This window comes from Leptinotarsa decemlineata, unplaced genomic scaffold, assembly GCF_025532065.1.
Source record: "Leptinotarsa decemlineata unplaced genomic scaffold, Ldec_3_MD MMD2_tig00026347_RagTag_RagTag, whole genome shotgun sequence".
Lineage (NCBI taxonomy): Eukaryota > Metazoa > Arthropoda > Insecta > Coleoptera > Chrysomelidae > Leptinotarsa > Leptinotarsa decemlineata.
In genome coordinates, this window is record NW_027412698.1 from 4,413,547 (window position 1) to 4,429,177 (window position 15,631).

At 33.6% G+C, this 15,631-nt stretch overlaps 1 long non-coding RNA gene across 1 annotated transcript; it reads right to left on the reverse strand.

Annotated features, from left to right (window-relative positions):
* Window positions 1-1,585: 1,585 nt before the first annotated feature.
* Window positions 1,586-6,811, reverse strand: LOC141486252 (uncharacterized). Its single transcript, XR_012467727.1, has 3 exons — window positions 6,593-6,811; window positions 3,909-4,089; window positions 1,586-2,043 (listed from the first exon to the last, which is right to left on the reverse strand). It is a non-coding gene; the product is annotated as an uncharacterized lncRNA (long non-coding RNA).
* Between the last annotated feature and the right edge of the window lie 8,820 nt (window positions 6,812-15,631).

Sequence of the window (15,631 nt, forward strand, 5' to 3'; positions counted from 1 at the left end):
AACTCGAGTACTTACCAAAAAGTGCATATATCAGAACTGCTTCAAGGATTGGAAACAATGATGACACAATTGTATTATATCGGGGGGAACGACTTTGAAAGGAACAAAATAGAAATTGAAGAATAAATACTTAATTTTTTGACCTCGTATCACCTCCTAACATTTGACAGAGTAGACCAATCTTCACTTATTACAAATTTCAGGTTTTCGGAACATGATCATATGGTTCAAATAGTTATTATATAGAGCACCAAATAGGTAGAATTCAATCAGAATGGAAATGCTTAAATAATATATTATATAGTTAAACTATCCAGCGAAAACAACACAATGTGTTACTAGAATATCCCAACAAAATTTTACGCTTTGATTGAAACAATAACTTCTATTGTTTTTGTCACTGTCAACTGAAATTCATTTTTTTTCTGTTAGTCTGTAGTCTTGAACATGACATTCAATTCTCACATTAGTAAGTACCTTTTTTTTATACAACTATATCGGGTGTCCCACATTTTATGTGACAGGCAATATCTGGGTTGTTGAAGGACATACACAAAAATGTTTCATACAAAAGTTTTAGGAGTTCATGAGAGCTATATTTTGATATAATTTTTAAATATACAGGGTGTTTGGTGTAGATGCTACAGACCAAAATTCCATTTTTTAAAATAGAACGCCCTGTATATCATTACATATTCAGATGCTACGTTGAATTCTGATATCATTTCATGTTTGGTTTTTGAAATTCGGTTACGGCGTTGTTGAGTTATTGCACTTTTCCTTAAATATAAAGTTTCAAAAAACTTATTTACTCGTACACAAATCCAGTCTATATCTTTTATTAAATTGAACTAGACTACTACTGAATACAAACCATTATTCTCACCTCTACAATACGATATCGATATCAGTTGAATATAATATTGAAATTCTTGAGAATGTGACTAACTTGAGGGTGAATTGCTTTATATTGCACAATTTCATCAAGTAGCTTATGCTTGTTGATGCCATAGTAACAAATGTTGTTGAATTGTATCTACTTGTCAATTCGATTCAGTGATTCTTTGCAAAACAGTAACTGTGTTCTTTGTGCGAAAACTCCAGTATGCCTTTCGCGTTTAGTCCAAGTGATTGCATTGATATGTTATTAATTTTTGGGGAATGTCAGAAAAACTGCCGTCAAGCACAACGTCTATACCAAGAACGTTTTCCAGACAGACCCATTTTGTCACGAATGACTTTTTCGAGAGTTGTAGAAAAATTGCGAACTGGGTCATTTCCTTCTACTATAAAGCATCGTCATCATACGAGATCTGTTAGAACTGAAGATTTAGAGATCAATGTGTTGGCTTATATTATTATTCATCCACATGTTTCTATCCGTACTCTTGCAGAATAAGTCGGTGTGAGTAAATCTAATGTACAGAGAATTCTGAAAGAAAATAAATACCACCCCTTCAAAATTCAGTTGGCACAAGGTTTGAAACCCACGGACTTTGAACGACGACTTGAATTCATTGCTTGTATTCAGGTAATATTACATGAAAGTCCTAACATATTCAGTCAAATTTTGTGGAGCGATGATTCGCGATTCCACAATAATGGAGTTGTGAATCGACATAACAGTCACTATTGGTCTCAAGAAAATCCTCACTGAGTCCGCGAAAGTAATTTTCAAACTACTTGGGGTATTAATGTATGGTGTGGATTGTTCAATGGCCCATTATAGAACCTTACTTCTTCAATGAAAATCTCAATGGATTGCGATATTTACATTTTCTAGAAAATGATTTGATCCATTTGATGGAAGATATTCCCATAGCAGAACGACAAGGAATTTGGTGGCAACAAGATGGTGCTCTTCCTCACAATTAACAGGTTGTTACTGAATATCTGGATAGAACGTACCCAAATAGATGGATTGGTAATAAGGGTCCAATTCGGTGGCCGGCTCGTTCCCCAGATTTATCACCGCTTGATTTTTTCCTATGGGGTTATTTGAAAGATATTGTTTTCACTACTCCCCCTTTGAATGTGGATGATCTGAAAATGAAAATTCGACTAGTGTGCAGTGATATTACGCCTGATATTATAAGAGCGACTTGTACGAGAGAAGTGATTCGACGTTTCGAAGACTGTATAATATCTAATGGGCATCACTTTGAACAATTTTTATGACTTATTTCTAGGTACCTACCATTCTTATGAAATGATTTATCAAGTTATATTATTTACATTGTTATTAATTAAAGATTTGTTTTCGAATACACCTCTTTCAATTTCGCAATTGTTTCATATTCAAAATGAATCCTGACTGAATTCCACAACTCAAAATTGAAACCATTACTTCGAACACACAAAATTTTGACTAATTTTCATGTGATCTGATGCAGAGAGAATAATTGTATGAGGTATTTTTAAAAATAATAGTCGTTCTCAAGACTTTACATTTTAAGCAATAACTCAACAACGCCGTAACCGAATTTCAAAACCAAACATGAAATGATATCAGAATTTAACGTAGCATCTGAATATGTAATGATATACAGGTCGTTCTATTTCAAAAAATGGAATTTTGGTCTGTAGCATCTACACCAAACACCCTGTATATTTAAAAATTATATCAAAATATAGCTCTAATGAACTCCTAAAACTTTTGTATGAAACATTTTTGTGTATCTCCTTCAACAAACCAGATATTTTCTGTCACATAAAATGTGGGACACCCGGTATATTTTTTTTAATGATGCAACTAATTTTCCATTATTTTCAGTATTTTAATATTAAATTTCACAAAAAGGATTCGAAGCTTTATATCTTCTATTAATCACCTGCAAGCGCTTTCGACAGCTGGTCGTACTGTCATCTTCTAGGCTCTCCTCAAACTGTTGTGTTTTGATTTGTACTTGTTCCTTGATAAGTGATTTATGACTGAACATCCATAAATTCAACAGTCATAAATCACTTACTGAGGAACAAGTACAAATCAAAACACAACAAGACCTCACATTCAAAATATTAAACAAAACCATACACATTCCTAGAGAAGATCTAACACAAAGAATAGTACCTGATGCAGTACAAATACAGGCAAATTTACCTAAAGTACGTGAAATACCTGAGTTGAGACGTTCTGACCGTATAAAGAGGCAGACGACAGGATGACAAGTTCAGTTTGAGGAGTACCTAGAAGATGACAGTACGACCAGCTGTCGAAAGCGCTCGCAGGTGATTAATAGAAGATATAAAGCTTCAAATCCTTTTCGTGAAATTTAATATTAAAAGACTATATTTTTATATTATATAATAACAGGAGATGTGGAGAGGTTAGCTTGACTGGCTAAGTTAAGAAACAGGGTAAGATTGAAGCAGATATTGAAGTCGGAGACAAAAAATATGAAAACTCTTTTTTCTGTTCAAGCTTTCGAGACTCTATTCTGTTCATGCTTTCTGAACTTTATTGGCTCTTCTTCAGGAACTCCATAGTACAATGATATATAATTTAATCACAATTGAAAGTAATACTTATGAAAGGAGAGGTTATGAATATGAAACCAGCAAAGATATTGTTTTTCTTGATACATTATAAAATCTGAAGCATGTAACACTCATGAAGTTCAAACACATGGAAACAACCAAACATCTTAAAACAGAGAAATTACTCAATTTTATTTTGAGTTAAAACAAAGAGATGATGGTTCAATTTTAATTATGTGTGATTTTATATACAGTAGGATGATTCATATGCAGAATTCTAATCTGAACTCGAAAATTTTTCACTAGTCCAAGGAAGTGTTGCTAAGAAATAATTATTGGTTCGTAATCTTCCTTTGAATTATTGTGTTAGAAAATGGTGTAATGAAAAAGCATTTTGTACAATTACAGAACGAAAAATGTTGGAATCTTACCTTTGTTTGTTAATGTACCCCAAACAATCTCTATTCTTATGGGTATGTAACTGACTGCCGCAAGCTGCATTCAACGAGTGTTCCCAGGTATTTCCAATCCAAATTTATTTCAGACACATCTGGAAAGCTAGCACTTCTCATTGTCGCAAACACAACTTTCCGTGCAAGACTGAATTCTGGTCTGAAATGAAAAAAAAAAACAGTAAATAGGGTCCGTATTTTCAAAACTAAAATGAAGTTATTAATTCAATGAGTCAGGATTCGCTACAGATAATTTTATCGTAGAATTCAGAAGGATCTCACAAATTTTCAATAATTGGCTAATCACATACTAAATTCGACAGTCTCCCAAGAGAACAAGAAAAATTCTATAATTATCAAGAATCTTTTGGACAATCCTGAGCAGTAGAGCAGTATAATATTTAATTACTGGAGGTTCAATTATCAATGATGCAGATGTCCAATTGGCGATAAGTAAAATAATTTTCAGGAGAATAAGGCATGAAAAACCTCAACTTTATTGGAAAATTCATCTCAGTGAAATTCCAAATACATGAAATGAAACAAAAGGTATTTGGGACTGAAAAAAAAAATACTCTGGAACTAAGACAAAACTAAAAGATTCCAGAATAACCTCCACAGAGACCTCATTGAATTTTGCATTGCGGCCCTGACACTTGCAATCTAAAAGTTTCTCCTCTTTCATGCACAGACAATAGATGGTTGCTTTCAGTAAAAAGATGAAGATAGTCCTTTAGTCAAAAAGTGAGATTCTCAGACAGCTTATTCATAAATTGATGAAATACCTATGATACAATAAATAGTTGAGGTTAAATCATGAAAAATAAGAAATGAAACTTACTATGTTTTTACAACTTTTATTTGTAAGTAACGTTACTGAAATTTCGTCCTTCACGGACATTTTCAAACATATACATTAAATAAACTGAAAATGACTGATTACATTAGCCCTTATATAACACCACTGTAGGTAATAACAGGTACTCAACTTAATTAAGTACCTGATTTTTTACCAGTGACAATGTGGATGCGCTAATTTGAAAACCGGTGAGTAAACTAATGTGATTTGATCATTTAACAGGTTGCACCCGCAATGCTTATGCTTATGAATTTCCAAGGATTCCAAATCCTTCCTTGCATAGTGCAAAATTTCTGCATCCCAAGGAATGGTTTGAAAATGTCAAATTATTGTTACCTAGTCTGAAGGACCTTTAATGTTCAATATATTGTTTTGAGAAATTTCGACCACATTGTCTCACATAAACACTATTACACTCGGGACACTTGAGCTTATAAACTCCAGATTTCTTCAACTGATTGCTTTATCTGGGGGTATATTAATCTGTAAGTGAATTTACGGTTTTGTTTTCTGACAACTTCTGGATTGTGTCTGCGTTGAAACCATTGTTATGGCCCATCTGTATATGCATTTTAAATTCCATAGCTAGATTGTGAGCAGACAAAGGTAATGAGAATGCTCTGGGCAACAGAGCAGACATTACCATCCCAAGTATTTCTTTCCATCCAGACAGTCATAAATTAGCTGCCTACAATTCAATGTTGCACAGAGCATTCTCACAACCTTTGTCAGCTAACACTGTAGCTAGGGAAATTAAAATAATTATACAAATAGGCCATAATGATGATTTGAAAGCAGACACAATCCAGAAGTTATTCATAGAACAAAGCTGAAAATTCACTTACAGATTAATATACCCCCAGATCAAGCAACCAGAAATCAAGAAATGGGTAACATATTTTGGAAAAAAACCAGCGATAATTGCGGGTTTATTTAGAAAAAACAATGTGGAAGTGGCATTTAGACCACACGCCAGGTTATCTGATTTCCTTTTCAATGCCAAAGATAAAGTGGACAAGTTGGAGAAATCTGTAATTTATAAGCTTAAGTGTCAGGAGTGTAATAGTTTTTGTGTGGGGACAATGTGGTCGAAATTTCTCAAAACGGTATGCTGACTATGAACGGTCCTTCAGAATAGGTAAAAATGATTCGACTTTTTCAAACCATTCCTTGGGATGCAACCACAAGTTCCCGAATCTGAACAAAACAAAAATTTTGCACTATGCAAGAAAGGTTTTCAAACTCAATTATTTGGAATCCTTGGAATTTATAAGCATAAGCATTGCGGGTGTAATCTATTAAATAATCAATATACCAGGTAGGGCTTCATCCATCAATATATTTCAAGGTTAAATCATTTACTAAGCTTTCATTTCTTAATATTTTGCATAACCCTGATTTTCATCTTAATTTTTCTCAAATTATTTTAATGCAGAATTCTGTTTACTTCAGCTTGTTGAATTTTATGTAATGCTAACTTTAACTGAACTTGGGATTTGCAAATGTTTTCACTTAGCAATCCGATAGGTTGGGGAGTAATGCAGCATTGAATATGAAATATACAAATACAAAATACTTACTTCATGGCGTTTACATAAGTTAAAAACAACTTGAATTTTCACAAATATATAGTTTTATTGGTATACATGTATATATTATTTGAATGGTAGTATTAGCTGACCAGTCAAGAACAAAACTATGATGTTATTTGTGTAGGCAGCAAATTAGAAATCATCAGGGAATAGCTTCAAATTATTATGTAAGATAAAAATAAGATATTAATAATAAAATAGGCATAACTTACTGTTAGTGAGGTTAGCAGTGTTCAAACTTTGTATTTTCCAAACATCACATGTCAGAGAAGACGAAATCATTTTATAAACAAAGTTAAAAATATTCAAAGTTGCACATGATATGTAAGGCTTTCTATTTTCACACTACACACTAACACATCTGAATAATTTACAGGTGAAACAACAAGCATGGAATTCCACCATGTTATTTTGATAAAAAATAAAATTTGACAGACTGTCATATAGAATTCAAAACTATCTTCTTCTTGGCCCCAGCAGCAAAGACTATCTGGCCATTTTAACTCCGTATAACTCGATTCAGTTTTTCATCTATTTTGTGAATGAGAAACTGTGAACAGATTTTACTGTATCATTTTATACAGAAACACAGATATTGATTCGGAAACTATATGAAAAATTGAACATTCAATATTTTTCATTCCGATTATGTTGGAGCGCGTGTGCATAGCATATGTCTATCAGTTTTTAGGGTTATGACTGTGATAAATATCGATGTTTTCAAAAGACAATATGATGTAAAATACAGATAAAATTACTCATATATTTGATATATCTCCTATGAGTTAATCTGTCGTTTAAATAGTTTGGTCGTCTGCACATGTTAGTACTTTGATTGAAGAATACCAGAAATACCCCTGCTTATATCCTATCAGACACCCATTATACCCAATCCAAATGTTTATTTTTGTTGTAACATTCAAACTGAGAAGGGGTGATAGAAAATTCATATCTGAGCGCACTATACTTGTACTAAAAAATATGACAAGTGATAAGTTTGATAGAATGAAGACGAAACCGGGTAATGTTTGAAGTATTGAACTATACTGTTGCAGTTTTCCATAATAAAATCTTCTCAAATGAACTATTATAAAGTAGTCATTATTACAAAGAATATCTAGAAGACCTACAGTACTCCGATACGAGGATTTGAGGATCCTGGTGGAAACTGACCCTACACAAACAGCTCCCATGCGGTTTTTGATGATTTAAAACGTATTGGAAAGGTTATATAGCTCGAAAAGTGAGTGCCCCACGATTTGAACAATTGACACAAATTGTCACCTTTCGAGTCTATTCTTCTTTGATTTTGCGCAACCAAAATGATCCTATTTTGAATCTGATAGTAGGAGACATTCAGGACAATGGTTGGATACTGATGATCATCTAAGCACTTCCCGAAGGCAAAAACCCACCAAAAAATTCATGGTTATTGCATGGTGGTCAACGGCTGGTGTGATTCCCTATAACTTTCTGCAAACGGTCCAAACCAACACATCAGTCTCACTGTGAGAAAATCGACGAAATATACCGAAAATTGCGTCAGCAGCAGCCAGCACTGGTCAACAGAAGAGTTCTGATACTTCTCCACAACAACGCACTTTTGCCCGAAAATTAAACGAATTGAGCGTCGATCTTCCGCCTCACCCACCATAGTTCCCAGACCTCTCTCCAACCGACTACCAGTTTTTCAACCTTCGCCAATCATGACCAAGCAAAAACGGCCTTCCTTGACTCCATCAAACTCCGAGCACCCACGAAATTAATCGACTTGTGTTACGTTGGCAAAAGTGCACTGATTCAAATGATGCTCGTTTCAATTGAATTGAATAACTATCAACTGAGTTTTTACAATTCAAAGTAGACATATAAAAAGACAAATCTTCTGACAAAACTCAAGAGTATAATAATAATATTGATTTCTCAGATGCGAAAGAACCTAGTCTTTAAAATAGATTTATCTGATTTTATGTTGATATCTGTGAAAGAAAATAAATTGGAACACATTTCATTAAGTCACTGATTTTCATTGAATAAATCACTTGTATCAAATCCCAATTTAAATCAAAATGATTCAATTGTGACAACCCAGTACTACTACTAATATCTACTCACCAATATATGGATAAGGATTTGAAACATGTCTATACAGCACGAAGATTGACAACCGAAACCCCCCGAATTCCATTAATTTTTGTTGATCAATTTTGAAACACTGCCAATGAAATAGTCTCTCGTCATTCACTTCTCATAATAAAAACTCGCTTTTTGCTTGACGAAACATTGAAGTTAAAAATGATGAAGACAAAACATCCAACTAAGAGAAATCAGGAGTATGTAAGTTGAAGTGTGGAACGTGTCCTAAGGTGTCCAAACTTGCAAAACATTTAGGAATCATATCCAGGAGAATCATATGAGCTATATGTTTATATTTACCTAGAAATGTGCACTATTAGTATATCCGCTCGAAGACCGGCACAATGTTTATCGTTTCTGAATATACTGCTATAAATAAAACGCAAACTTTTTCCTTTTTTCCTTCAAAAGCGTTTTTTATTCTTCTTGTTTACAAAAACTGTCATTCAACTATTTTTCAAAATGTCAAAACAAATACAAAGTGATTCTTATTCAAAATAAAACTCAACACTATATAAATAAAAAAAGTTCAACATATTACAATCATCTTTTAGAAGAAAATAATATAGTTAACGAAGATTTCGAAATTTTGCACACAGAAAATGAAGGTTTAATGCTGAATCATTATGAAGCAATGGAAATTGATAAACTTAAAAATTCAAACATTCTAATGAATGACCCACTGGATTTAAATAGATCACCATAACTGAACTTGTTTTCTTAAAAACCGATGAAGTATTATGATCAGGCGCGTACCTGAGGTAATTACCTCCCCCCCATGACCATGACTACGAATAGAAAAAATTCGAACATTTCTTATTTTCAAACTCAAACCATGATGATGATGAAGACACAACTATGGGTTTTTAAACCTGTCTTCTAATATTCTAGCCAAAACAATGCACTATGTGCACTATGTACTAAGTTTGAACGAGGTGAAATGAGCACTGAGGACGATGCACCCAGTGGACACCCCAAAGAGACCGTCACCGACGAAAACACCAAAAAAGTCCACAATATAATTCTGGATGACCTCAAAATGAAATCGGTCGAGATAGCTGATGCTCCAAACATACCAATCCACCCAAAACAACAACGAATTGATGAATCTGAGCAGTGTTTGAAGCTGTTCCACCATAAAAAAACCAAATTTATGCGTCGATGTATGACAATGGGTGAAACATGGCTCGATCATTCCACACCAGAATCAAAACAATCCACTCCAAAGTGTGCAAAGACGCACCAATCGGCTGGTAGAGATATGGTATCAGTATTTTGGGATGTGCATGATATAACATTCATTGGCTATCTTGAAAAGGATAAAATCATCAACAGCGGCTATTAAATAACATTTGGAGAGTAAATTACAAAAAACTAGCCCTAGTTGAAGAAAAACAGTGCTGTTTCATCAAGACAATGCACCAAGTCACAAATTAATGAAAACGGTGGCAAAATTTCCCGAATTGCATCAACTGTATTCTCTAAATCTGGCCCCTACCGCCTTTTTTATTTCTCGGATCTCAAGAGAACCCCCACAAAAATTAAAAAAAAATAGTTGAAAGTTTTTTCTTACGATATAGTCTGATGTATTGCCAATTATAAACACTCCTAGAGTAATTGAGATATGAGTAAGAGTAAAGTAGGCCTCGGTATTGATGTGATTATTCAAATGAAAATCCTCGATGTTTCCGATTGGTATGTAATTATTATAAAGAGGAAGGATCAGATGCAAAACAATCATACTTCTCTGTCTGATGTATCCGAAATCTGAATTGGTCAACGTCACAATTATATAAATGAAAGTGCTCACTTGTTATCTGTGTTAAGTTTAAATATTTGGTGGTTCGATATTCCCTCTACAAAAAAGATCCATCAGATATTTATGCAAGGCTAGCTACAGGAATTCATGCCGCCCATTATTTGTGAAGCAAAAAATTTTACCTTAGTATGTCTTTTTATTTTGGAAACAAGGTGTCTTATCCACAAAAAATATAAAAATCAATTGATTACCACCTCAACTTATAGTAGGCATACGTTAGTCTTACTTCATTTCCCTTCCGACACCTACTCTAGCCCTTACACAAAATTCTATTATTTTCAGTAGTAAGAAATTATTTAATCACCTTTCCATTATTTCAAGGCGAATATTTAATGAAAAAAAAATCAGAAAGAAGGTGAAAGAATTCCTTGTTGGGAGGCCCTATTATAGTGTGGACGAATTTTACCAAGGCTCTATCGAGTAATTGGAACGTAGCTTTGTGTAAACAAGTTATTGAAATAAACACGAAATGGCTATCATGTTCATTATGTAGCAATATATGTTTACATTCACTCAATATTCATATATTCATTTACTTATATTTCCATCTGTTCAGCCGGGCTTAAAATTGTTCTGTCCATATACTCTGCTCTTGTCTCTAAGCATTATTTTATAGTTTATATTTGTTAATTTTCCCATATACACGTTTTACTCTACTAGACTTTGCCAATAAGATGTTCAGATCTTGGATAATAAAACATATTTTGATTTGATTAGATTTTATTTATCGTGCGTTCCACTAAACACTCACAAGGATCAAAATGCTCCTATAACCGTTCCACGTAATGACCGCGGTCGTTGTGGTCGCCTCGAAAACGTCACTTCATATTTATACAAGAAAATGTGAATCTCATCGATAAGCTTTGGAGTTTTAAAATTATTGGATGCGTTCTTAAAATACGAAAAGAAGTTGAAAGCTTGTTCCAATTTAAAAATGGTTGGATGAGTCCAATATGAATAGAAAAAAAACAACTGTAGATTATTATTGATTTTTTATAGCGATAAATAAAATTAATCGGATAACCTGGAAGATAATGACACGTTTTCATTCTCTTCATTATTATTCCTGAGGAAATATTTTTCTGGTGAAACAGGATGGGAAAAATACTAGGTCGGAGTAAGTGTAATCGGCTCTCGATATCGGGTTATTTAAAGTCGTGATTGTTGAAAGGGATCGACCACTGACGACCTTTCAGAAGCTTGATAGTGATATCGATTATCGTCATTAGTTATTTCAGAAATATACCGAGTTTATAAATCAAACCTAAACGATGAAGATTTCACAAGAAGTTTATAAGCTTACTCTTGATATTTTGTTTATCATCAAAAAGGGTCTAGTGGTTGGATGAGTGCATAATGAATGAAAAAAAACAACTGTAGATTTTTATTGATTTTTTATATCGACAAATAAAATTAATCGGATAACCTGGATAACAATGACTCGTATTCATTCTCTTCATTATTATTCCCGGAGGGATATTTTTCGATCGACCACTGACGTCCTGTTAGAGGCGTAATAGTGATATCGATTCTCGTCGATAGTATTTTCAGAAATATACCGAGTTGACAATTCAAACCTAAACGATGAAGACTCCACAAAAATTTCAAAACACAGTTTCCGTGTCAAAGTTATGTTGTGGGTATCAAACAGTACTAGTGTGAAGTTCACAAACTACTTAGTAGGTGGTTTGTGGTGAAGTTAGCCACGCTTTTCCATCCACAATTTCTGACGTGCTGACTGTCGATGTTGGGATAGAGGAGATATTGTAAGCAGTGTTGCCAAGTTTCTCATAAATCTGAGGCTGGTATTTAATTGGGCGATATCATACAAATGAGCCGAACAAATCAAGAAACATTTTCTAAACGTGTATACAAAGAGAACTTGAAATGAAATTTGTCACTGATAATTATTCATAACCGTATTGAGTAAGCATAGGAAGCGTATTGACAGTACCGATTTTGACAGGCATTATTATTTTTTTTGAAGATGAATACCTACTTCCTATATTCTGACAAAACTTCGTATTTTACAAATAACGGCAAGAACTTCGTGAAATTTTGTGGAATACCTTTTAGTGCACTAATAGAGTGAATCATTCAGCGTGACGTGCCGTATCGCCTTGATTACAATATTTTACACTTAGGAAAATAAAAAAATCATATTTTCCTATTTACGATGAGTAACCCCATGAAATTTGGTAGAAAACCATTTGCTGATGTGTACTAACAGGGTGACTCCTCAAATTAGCGTCACCTACTGTACCAACTCTGATACGAATTTTTATTGTTTGAAAAATAAAAAATTCGTATTTTCCAATCTACGATGAGTACCCCCATAAAATTTTGTGACAGACCATATAGAGGGGTGTGCTAACAGGGTGAATCATCAAATCAGCGTGACATACCGTACGGACTGCGATACGAATTTTTATTATTCGAAAAATAAAAAATTCGTATTTTCCAATCTACGATGAGTACCCCCATGAAATTTCGTGACAGACCAATAAGAGCGGTGTGCTAACAGGGTGAATCATCAAATCAGCGTGACATGCCGTACGGACTGCGATACGAATTTTTATTGTTCGAAAAATAAAAAATTCGTATATTCCAATCTACGATGAGTACCCCCATGAAATTTCGTGACAGACCAATAAGAGGGTGGTGCTAACAGGGTGGATCATCAAATCGGCGTGACATGCCGTACGGACTGCGATACGAATTTTTATTGTTCGAAAAAAAAATCATATTTTCCAATCTACGATGAGTACCCCCATGAAATTTTGTGACAGACCATTTAGAGCAGTGTGCTAACAGGATGAATCATCAAATCAGCGTGACATGCCGTATGGACTGCGATACGATTTTTTTTTGTTCGAAAAATAAAAAATTCGTATTTTCCAATCTACGATGAGTACCCCCATGAAATTTCGTGACAGACCAATAAGAGAGGTGTGCTAACAGGATGGGTCATCAAATCAGCGTGACATGCCGTACGGACTGCGATACGAATTTTTATTGTTCGGAAAATAAAAAATTCGTATTTTCTCATCTACGATGACCTCATGAACCAGTTGAATTTTGTATGAATGCCATTTGTTTCTTTTAGATACTTCCAAATGAAATATTGGCCAAGTTAGTGCTACAATGCATCTTCATGTCTTGGTTATGTGAGAATTTTCTTGTACTGTTCACAGAACGTCCACTTGATTGTCTTCAGAAATTGCCGTTTGAACTTTTCTGGCGTTATCTTTTACGTAGCCCAACTCTCGTTATTTGTTAGGTACTCAATTGATAGCATAATTGGTCGAACAGGTCCCAAACTTCTTGTTGTGTCTGAAATTTGTCACCGAAACCAATCAGCATTAAATTCAATCTCTCTGTGTTTCACTTGAACGTACAATTTTTCATTTGAGTTACGAAGAGCACATCAGCTAAGAGCAAACTGATCAGATAACATCAAATGACAAGTTTCAAAATTCATAAATATTAACCTCATCCGCTGTGCAAAATTCAGCAAATATCGACCAAACAATAAAATCATTGAGCGATAAATCTTTTTTGTATTATGGGCTTTGCTGAACCTGTATTTAGCTTAAATTCTTTGACGAATACGTTAGGAAATGGATTACTCATAAAAATAATTGAAATATTTTTTTTCTCAGTCATTATTAAACTAGACCCATTAAAATTGTTATCATTATAGTTGGGCTCACCGTTAAAAATATGGCGATGACGCCGTATCTACGTCACCGATGACGTCACATGACGCACTTCTACGCCGAAATATAAGCAATATGAAATTATGGTTGACGTATCCAAGCGAATTTCTTCAATTGATTCATATATATCTTCCTGAATTCTGTTTAATGGATGTCCGGGCTATTCACTGATATCACCCTGTATAATGTAATGATAATTTTTCATATATTTCAAAAATATATATTTTGTGTTAAATATTTAATTTAAACTGATTTTTAATAATTTTTCTTCAAATGTATCAAATTTTTATATTGAATATATATAACTCAAAAGTTGAAGCTGTCGTACTCATAACAAACCTAGGCAACTCGTGCACAACTCTACGAAACTTAATGTTTTTTCTCTACACCGTTGATTTCTGACCGGGGGTCCACACCTGACCTTGCAAAATATCCCACTACAAGTCATCACGTGGCAGCGGCAGTTGTGGTTGTTGCGAGGCACTTGCACAGATTTCATAACTTCTTAGCATAAGCATGTAGCTGATAGGTTAGGTTGAAACTAGAATTATATTAGCTTTATAGGTAGATTTAAATGATTCGTAAACTTATGAAGTAATTGATAAGTAGAAACATTATTTTAGATTTATTATGTAAATTTATGGTTTTGTGAACTGCGAAAGTTTTAGTGAGGAAAGTTAATTAATTAACCGGGGTGAGTTTAATATCATCAAACATTTATTACTATCATCTTATTTTCATGATGTCTAAAAATAACAATAAATACCGTCAAATTGCGTGTACTATTGTCAATGCCGGATATAACTTTAATACGTTAGTAGAAAAAGAGTATAATGACGAAATATATCATACGTTAATGAAAACACTGAAGAAAAAAATACCAAAAACAACAGATATAGCCTTTATAAAGTTATTAAACTGAATTACGGGCAAATTAAAGACTTAATTAATAATTTGGGTTTATCGTCAACTGATTCTTTTTTTACTCGTTTCAAAAGGGCAGTCAGTTCAAATGACATAAATGAAAGTCATTCTCACCATCCAAAAAAGGAAGTTTTGGTACTTTATGCATTTCGTTGGGTCAAAAGAATAGTCTTAAGGATAGATTGAAATCAAAATTATTTTATATAAGACATAAAGATAAATTTTGTAAAATAAGATGTTCAACTCCTTCACCTCAAAACCCAAATGATATGGCTAACTTCTCTCTTGATATATCAAACATTTTTTCACAAATAGAAGTGTCACAGTCAAATGAAAATATTGATAATTCAAATATTTCAACTTCATTCAGTAAAGGCGTTATTTTGAATGAGGTGTGCGAGAAAACTTCAAATCTTAAATATGACAAGGAATTTGAGAAAAGCCATGCCAATTATTTAAGTTTTGCGATATCAGAAAATAAATCAGACGGGAAAGAGGACAAATTAAATTCATGTATTGATGGAAAAGATGAAAACACCTCATCTTATAGTATTTCGGGAGAGGGTGAAAAAATCAATTGTGAATTGAAAAATATATATAAGCAGACGTCTGAGCATTTAGGAATTTTACCAAAAGGAAGTGAGAATTTGGAA